The sequence below is a fragment of the Somniosus microcephalus genome, unplaced genomic scaffold, assembly GCF_052327205.1.
Source record: "Somniosus microcephalus isolate GS21.2 unplaced genomic scaffold, FLI_Smic_1.0 unresolved_chr7, whole genome shotgun sequence".
In the NCBI taxonomy this organism is placed as follows: Eukaryota; Metazoa; Chordata; class Chondrichthyes; order Squaliformes; family Somniosidae; genus Somniosus; species Somniosus microcephalus.
The window spans coordinates 31823757-31832625 of record NW_028225185.1 but is presented as its reverse complement, the minus strand read 5'-3'; positions in this window follow the sequence as shown (position 1 = coordinate 31832625).

The following is an 8869-nucleotide window of genomic DNA, read 5'->3' as shown; positions in this document are numbered from 1 at the left end:
TACACTGACTGGTGTCTCTCAGTCCCTCTCCCTCAGGGAGATATCTGTACACTGACTGGTGTCTCTCAGTCCCTCTCTCTCAGGGAGATATCTGTACACTGACTGGTGTCTCTCAGTCCCCTCTCTCTCAGGGAGATATCTGTACACTGACTGGTGTCTCTCAGTCCCCTCTCTCTCAGGGAGATATCTGTACACTGACTGGTGTCTCTCAGTCCTTCTCTCCCAGGGAGATATCTGTACACTGACTGGTGTCTCTCAGTCCCTCTCTCTCTCAGGGAGATATCTGTACACTGACTGGTGTCTCTCAGTCCCTCTCCCTCAGGGAGATATCTGTACACTGACTGGTGTCTCTCAGTCCCCTCTCTCTCAGGGAGATATCTGTACACTGACTGGTGTCTCTCAGTCCCTCTCCCTCAGGGAGATATCTGTACACTGACTGGTGTCTCTCAGTCCCTCTCTCTCAGGGAGATATCTGTACACTGACTGGTGTCTCTCAGTCACAATTTCACAATTCACAATTCAAATCGCTTTATTGGCATGATAAGTTACATCTTATGTTGCCAAAGCATCAAAATACATTTATGGTTGAGCACATAAACGCAGTTCTATTCATACAGTGTATAAACAGGTATATCCCTGAGTGTATAAATATACATTCGCATTGTTTATATATATTCTTTTCTTAGTTTACTGGTTGTCCCTCTGTTCATGGCAAGCTGTAACATAGTGTGCCGCCAGTGTTACACAGCTACTCTCCTCTCCCAGTAGGAATGGGAGTTTTTGGTTGTCATTCAGATTTCTGAATTCAGGGCATATTTGTGAGAATTTTTGGTAGAAATTCTCCCTGATGTCCTGATATTTTCCACAGGCTGTGAGGAAGTGCATCTCTGTCTCCACTACTCCCTGATTGCAGTGAGAGCATATCCTGTCTTCTCTTGGCAGCCTGGTCTGCCTGTGTCTGCCTTTTTCGATCGCTAGGCTATGTTCGCTAAGTCTGTACCTTGTCAAGGTTCTTCTCAGTTTGTTATCCTTTACCATGGTCAGGTAATCAGCTATGTTGTATTGTCTGTTTAGGGCCAAGTAGCAATTGAGTTTGCTTTGGGTTTTTGTTGTTTCTGCCCAATATGTCAGATATTTTTCCTTTTGCTTAGCGACGATTGTGTTGGGTCGAATTCTTTGTGTTACCCTGTCTCAGGGAGATATCTGTACACTGACTGGTGTCTCTCAGTCCCTCTCTCTCAGGGAGATATCTGTACACTGACTGGTGTCTCTCAGTCCCCTCTCTCTCAGGGAGATATCTGTACACTGACTGGTGTCTCTCAGTCCCCCCTCTCTCAGGGAGATATCTGTACACTGACTGGTGTCTCTCAGTCCCCTCTCCCTCAGGGAGATATCTGTACACTGACTGGTGTCTCTCAGTCCCTCTCTCTCAGGGAGATATCTGTACACTGACTGGTGTCTCTCAGTCCCCCCTCTCTCAGGGAGATATCTGTACACTGACTGGTGTCTCTCAGTCCCCTCTCCCTCAGGGAGATATCTGTACACTGACTGGTGTCTCTCAGTCCCTCTCTCTCAGGGAGATATCTGTACACTGACTAGTGTCTCTCACTCCCTCTCTCTCAGGGAGATATCTGTAGACTGACTGGTGTCTCTCAGTCCCCTCTCTCTCAGGGAGATATCTGTACACTGACTGGTGTCTCTCAGCCCCCTCTCTCTCAGGGAGATATCTGTACACTGACTGGTGTCTCTCAGTCCCCTCTCTCTCAGGGAGATATCTGTACACTGACTGGTGTCTCTCAGTCCCTCTCTCTCAGGGAGATATCTGTACACTGACTGGTGTCTCTCAGTCCCCCTCTCTCTCAGGGAGATATCTACACTGACTGGTGTCTCTCAGTCCCTCTCTCTCAGTGAGATATCTGTACTCTGACTGGTGCCTCACAGTCCCTCTCTCTCAGGGAGATATCTGTACACTGACTGATGTCTCTCAGTCCCTCTCTCTCAGGGAGATATCTGTACACTGACTGGTGTCTCTCAGTCCCCCCTCTCTCAGGGAGATATCTGTACACTGACTGGTGTCTCTCAGTCCCTCTCTCTCAGGGAGATATCTGTACACTGACTGGTGTCTCTCAGTCCCCCTCTCTCTCAGGGAGATATCTACACTGACTGGTGTCTCTCAGTCCCTCTCTCTCAGTGAGATATCTGTACTCTGACTGGTGTCTCTCAGCCCCCTCTCTCTCAGGGAGATATCTGTACACTGACTGGTGTCTCTCAGTCCCTCTCTCTCAGGGAGATATCTGTACACTGACTGGTGTCTCTCAGTCCCTCTCTCTCAGGGAGATATCTGTACACTGACTGGTGTCTCTCAGTCCCCTCTCTCTCAGGGAGATATCTCTACACTGACTGGTGTCTCTCAGTCCCTCTCTCTCAGGGAGATATCTGTACACTGACTGGTGTCTCTCAGTCCCCTCTCTCTCTCTCTCAGGGAGATATCCGTACACTGACTGGTGTCTCTCAGTCCCCTCTCTCTCAGAGAGATATCTGTACACTGACTGGTGTCGCTCAGTCCCTCTCTCTCAGGGAGATATCTGTACACTGACTGGTGTCTCCCAGTCCCCTCTCTCTCAGGGAGATATCTGTACACTGACTGGTGTCTCTCAGTCCCTCTCTCACGGGGAGATATTTGTACACTGACTGGTGTCTCTCAGTCCCTCTCTCTCAGGGAGATATCTGTAAACTGACTGGTGTCTCTCAGTCCCTCTCTCAGGGAGATATCTGTACACTGACTGGTGTCTCTCAGTCCCCTCTCTCTCAGGGAGATATCTGTACACTGACTGGTGTCTCTCAGTCCCCTCTCTCTCAGGGAGATATCTGTACACTGATTGGTGTCTCTCAGTCCCTCTCCCTCAGAGAGATATCTGTACACTGACTGGTGTCTCTCAGTCCCTCTCTCTCAGGGAGATATCTGTAAACTGACTGGTGTCTCTCAGTCCCTCTCTCTCAGGGAGATATCTGTACACTGACTGGTGTCTCTCAGTCCCTCTCTCTCAGGGAGATATCTGTACACTGACTGGTGACTCTCAGTCCCCCTCTCCCTCAGGGAGATATCTGTACACTGACTGGTGTCTCTCAGTCCCCCTCTCCCTCAGGGAGATATCTGTACACTGACTGGTGTCTCTCAGTCCCTCTCTCTCAGGGAGATATCTGTACACTGACTGGTGTCTCTCAGTCCCCCTCTCTCTCAGGGAGATATCTACACTGACTGGTGTCTCTCAGTCCCTCTCTATCAGTGAGATATCTGTACACTGACTGGTGTCTCTCAGTCCCTCTCTCTCAGGGAGATATCTGTACACCGACTAGTGTCTCTCAGTCCCTCTCTCTCAGGGAGATATCTGTACACTGACTGGTGTCTCTCAGTCCCCTCTCTCTCAGGGAGATATCTGTACACTGACTGGTGTCTCTCAGTCCCCTCTCTCTCAGGGAGATACCTGTACACTGACTGGTGTCTCTCAGTCCCTCTCTCTCGGAGATATCTGTACACTGACTGGTGTCTCTCAGTCCCTCTCTCTCAGGGAGATATCTGTACACTGACTGGTGTCTCTCAGTCCCTCTCCCTCAGGGAGATATCTGTACACTGACTGGTGTCTCTCAGTCCCTCTCTCTCAGGGAGATATCTGTACACTGACTGGTGTCTCTCAGTCCCTCTCTCTCTCAGGGAGATATCTGTACACTGACTGGTGTCTCTCAGTCCCTCTCTCTCAGGGAGATATCTGTACACTGACTAGTGTCTCTCACTCCCTTTCTCTCAGGGAGATATCTGTAGACTGACTGGTGTCTCTCAGTCCCCTCTCTCTCAGGGAGATATCTGTACACTGACTGGTGTCTCTCAGTCCCCTCTCCCTCGGGGAGATATCTGTACACTGACTGGTGTCTCTCAGTCCCTCTCTCTCAGGGAGATATCTGTACACTGACTGGTGTCTCTCAGTCCCCTCTCTCTCAGGGAGATATCTGTACACTGACTGGTGTCTCTCAGTCCCTCTCTCTAAGAGAGATATCTGTACACTGACTGCCGCCTCTCAGTCCCTCTCTCAGGGAAATATCTGAACACTGACTGGTGTCTCTCAGTCCCTCTCTCACAGGGAGATATCTGTACACTGACTGGTGTCTCTCAGTCCCCTCTCCCTCAGGGAGATATCTGTACACTGACTGGTGTCTCTCAGTCCCCTCTCCCTCAGGGAGATATCTGAACACTGACTGGTGTCTCTCAGTCCCTCTCTCTCAGGGAGATATCTGTACACTGACTGGTGTCTCTCAGTCCCTCTCTCTCAGTGAGATATTTGTACACTGACTGGTGTCTCTCAGTCCCCTCTCTCTCAGGGAGATATCTGTACACTGACTGGTGTCTCTCAGTCCCCTCTCTCTCAGGGAGATATCTGTCCACTGACTGGTGTCTCTCAGTCCCTCTCTCTCAGGGAGATATATGTACACTGACTGGTGTCTCTCAGTCCCTCTCTCTCAGGGAGATATCTGTACACTGACTGGTGTCTCTCAGTCCCCTCTCCCTCAGGGAGATATCTGAACACTGACTGGTGTCTCTCAGTCCCTCTCTCTCAGGGAGATATCTGTACACTGACTGGTGTCTCTCAGTCCCCTCTCCCTCAGGGAGATATCTGTACATTGACTGGTGTCTCTCAGTCCCCTCTCCCTCAGGGAGATATCTGTACACTGACTGGTGTCTCTCAGTCCCTCTCTCACAGGGACATATCTGTACACTGACTGGTGTCTCTCAGTCCCCTCTCCCTCGGGGAGATATCTGTACACTGACTGCCGTCTCTCAGTCCCTCTCTCTCAGGGAAATATCTGAACACTGACTGGTGTCTCTCAGTCCCTCTCTCACAGGGAGATATCTGTACACTGACTGGTGTCTCTCAGTCCCCTCTCCCTCAGGGAGATATCTGTACACTGACTGGTGTCTCTCAGTCCCCTCTCTCTCAGGGAGATATCTGTACACTGACTGGTGTCTCTCAGTCCCTCTCGCTCAGGGAGCTATCTGTACACTGACTGGTGTCTCTCAGTCCCCCTCTCTCTCAGGGAGATATCTGTACACTGACTGGTGTCTCTCCGTCCCCTCTCTCTCAGGGAGATATCTGTACACTGACTGGTGTCTCTCAGTCCCCTCTCTCTCCAGGAGATATCTGTACACTGACTGGTGTCTCTCAGTCCCCTCTCTCTCAGGGAGATATCTGTACACTGACTGGTGTCTCTCAGTCCCTCTCTCTCTCAGGGAGATATCTGTACACTGACTGGTGTCTCTCAGTCCCCTCTCTCTCAGGGAGATATCTGTACACTGACTGGTGTCTCTCAGTCCCTCTCTCTCAGGGAGATATCTGGACACGGACTGGTGTCTCTCAGTCCCTCTCTCTCAGGGAGATATCTGTACACTGACTGGTGTCTCTCAGTCCCTCTCTCTCAGGGAGATATCTGTACACTGACTGGTGTCTCTCAGTCCCTCTCTCTCAGGGAGATATCTGTACAATGACTGGTGTCTCTCAGTCCCTCTCTCTCAGGGAGATATCTGCACACTGACTGGTGTCTCTCAGTCCCCTCTCCCTCGGGGAGATATCTGTACACTGACTGGTGTCTCTCAGTCCCTCTCTCTCAGGGAAATATCTGAACACTGACTGGTGTCTCTCAGTCCCTCTCTCACAGGGAGATATCTGTACACTGACTGGTGTCTCTCAGTCCCTCTCTCTCAGGGAGATATCTGTACACTGACTGGTGTCTCTCAGTCCCTCTCTCTCAGGGAGATATCTGTACACTGACTGGTGTCTCTCAGTCCCTCTCTCTCAGGGAGATATCTGTACACTGACTGGTGTCTCTCAGTCCCTCTCACAGGGAGATATCTGTACACTGACTGGTGTCTCTCAGTCCCTCTCTCTCATGGAGCTACCTGTACACTGACTGGTGTCTCTCAGTCCCCTCTACCTTGGGGAGATATCTGTACACTGACTGGTGTCTCTTAGTCCCTCTCACAGGGAGATATCTGTACACTGACTGGTGTCTCTCAGTCCCTCTCACAGGGAGATATCTGTACACTGACTGGTGTCTCTCAGTCCCTCTCTCTCAGGGAGATATCTGTACACTGACTGGTGTCTCTCAGTCCCCTCTCTCTCAGGGAGATATCTGTACACTGACTGGTGTCTCTCAGTCCCTCTCTCTCAGGGAGATATCTGTACACTGACTGGTGTCTCTCAGTCCCCTCTCTCTCAGGGAGATATCTGTACACTGACTGGTGTCTCTCAGTCCCTCTCTCTCAGGGAGATATCTGTACACTGACTGGTGTCTCTCAGTCCCTCTCTCTCAGGGAAATATCTGAACACTGACTGGTGTCTCTCAGTCCCTCTCTCTCAGGGAGATATCTGTACACTGACTGGTGTCTCTCAGTCCCTCTCTCTCAGGGAGATATCTGTACACTGACTGGTGTCTCTCAGTCCCTCTCTCTCAGGGAGATATCTGTACACTGACTGGTGTCTCTCAGTCCCCTCTCTCTCAGGGAGATATCTGTACACTGACTGGTGTCTCTCAGTCCCTCTCTCACAGGGAGATATCTGTACACTGACTGGTGTCTCTCAGTCCTCTCTCTCTCAGGGAGATATCTGTGCACTGACTGGTGTCTCTCAGTCCCTCTCTCTCAGGGAGATATCTGAACACTGACTAGTGTCTCTCAGTCCCTCTCTCTCAGGGAGATTTCTGTACACTGACTGGTGTCTCTCAGTCCCCTCTCTCTCAGGGAGATATCTGTACACTGACTGGTGTCTCTCAGTCCCCTCTCTCTCAGGGAGATACCTGTACATTGACTGGTGTCTCTCAGTCCCTCTCTCGCAGGGAGATATCTGTACACTGACTGGTGTCTCTCAGTCCCCTCTCTCTCAGGGAGATATCTGTACACTGACTGGTGTCTCTCAGTCCCTCTCTCTCAGGGAGATATCTGTACACTGACTGGTGTTTCTCAGTCCCTCTCTCGCAGGGAGATATCTGTACACTGACTGGTGTCTCTCAGTCCCCTCTCTCAGGGAGATATCTGTACACTGACTGGTGTCTCTCAGTCCCCTCTCTCTCAGGGAGATATCTGTACACTGACTGGTGTCTGTCAGTCCCTCTCCCTCGGGGAGATATCTGTACACTGACTGGTGTCTCTCAGTCCCTCTCTCTCAGGGAGATATCTGTACACTGACTGGTGTCTCTCAGTCCTCTCCCTCAGGGAGATATCTGTACACTGACTGGTGTCTCTCAGTCCCTCTCTCTCAGGGAGATATCTGTACACTGACTGGTGTCTCTCAGTCCCCTCTTTCTCAGGGAGATATCTGTACACTGACTGGTGTCTCAGTCCCTCTCTCTCTCAGGGAGACATCTGTACACTGACTGGTGTCTCTCAGTCCCTCTCTCTCAGGGAGATATGTGTACACTGACTGGTGTCTCTCAGTCCCTCTCTCTCAGGGAGATATCTGTACACTGACTGGTGTCTCTCAGTCCCCTCTCTCTCAGAGAGATATCTGTACACTGACTGGTGTCTCTCAGTCCCTCTCCCTCAGGGAGATATCTGTACACTGACTGGTGTCTCTCAGTCCCTCTCCCTCAGGGAGATATCTGTACACTGACTGGTGTCTCTCAGTCCCCTCTCTCTCAGGGAGATATCTGTACACTGACTGGTGTCTCTCAGGGAGATATCTGGTCACTGACTGGTGTCTCTCAGTCCCTCTCTCTCAGGGAGATATCTGTACACTGACTGGTGTCTCTCAGTCCCCTCTCTCTCAGGGAGATATCTGTACACTGACTGGTGTCTCTCAGTCCCCTCTCTCTCAGGGAGATATCTGTACACTGACTGGTGTCTCTCAGTCCCCTCTCTCTCAGGGAGATATCTGTACACTGACTGGTGTCTCTCAGTCCCTCTCCCTCAGGGAGATATCTGTACACTGACTGGTGTCTCTCAGTCCCTCTCCCTCAGGGAGATATCTGTACACTGACTGGTGTCTCTCAGTCCCCTCTCTCTCAGGGAGATATCTGTACACTGACTGGTGTCTCTCAGTCCCCTCTCTCTCAGGGAGATATCTGTACACTGACTGGTGTCTCTCAGTCCCTCTCCGTCAGGGAGATATCTGTACACTGACTGGTGTCTCTCAGTCCCCTCTCTCTCAGGGAGATATCTGTACACTGACTGGTGTCTCTCAGTCCCTCTCTCTCAGGGAGATATCTGAACACTGACTGGTGTCTCTCAGTCCCTCTCTCTCAGGGAGATATCTGTACACTGACTGGTGTCTCTCAGTCCCTCTCTCTCAGGGAGATATCTGTACACTGACTGTTGTCTCTCAGTCCCCTCTCTCTCAGGGAGATATCTGTAGACTGACTGGTGTCTCTCAGTCCCTCTCCCTCAGGGAGATATCTGTACACTGACTGGTGTCTCTCAGTCCCTCTCTCTCAGGGAGATATCTGTACATTGACTGGTGTCTCTCAGTCCCCTCTCTCTCAGGGAGATATCTGTACACTGACTGGTGTCTCTCAGTCCCTCTCCCTCAGGGAGATATCTGTACACTGACTGGTGTCTCTCAGTCCCTCTCTCTCAGGGAGATATCTGTACACTGACTGGTGTCTCTCAGTCCCCTCTTTCTCAGGGAGATATCTGTACACTGACTGGTGTCTCAGTCCCTCTCTCTCTCAGGGAGACATCTGTACACTGACTGGTGTCTCTCAGTCCCCTCTCTCTCAGGGAGATATCTGTACACTGACTGGTGTCTCTCAGTCCCTCTCCCTCAGGGAGATATCTGTACACTGACTGGTGTCTCTCAGTCCCTCTCCGTCAGGGAGATATCTGTAC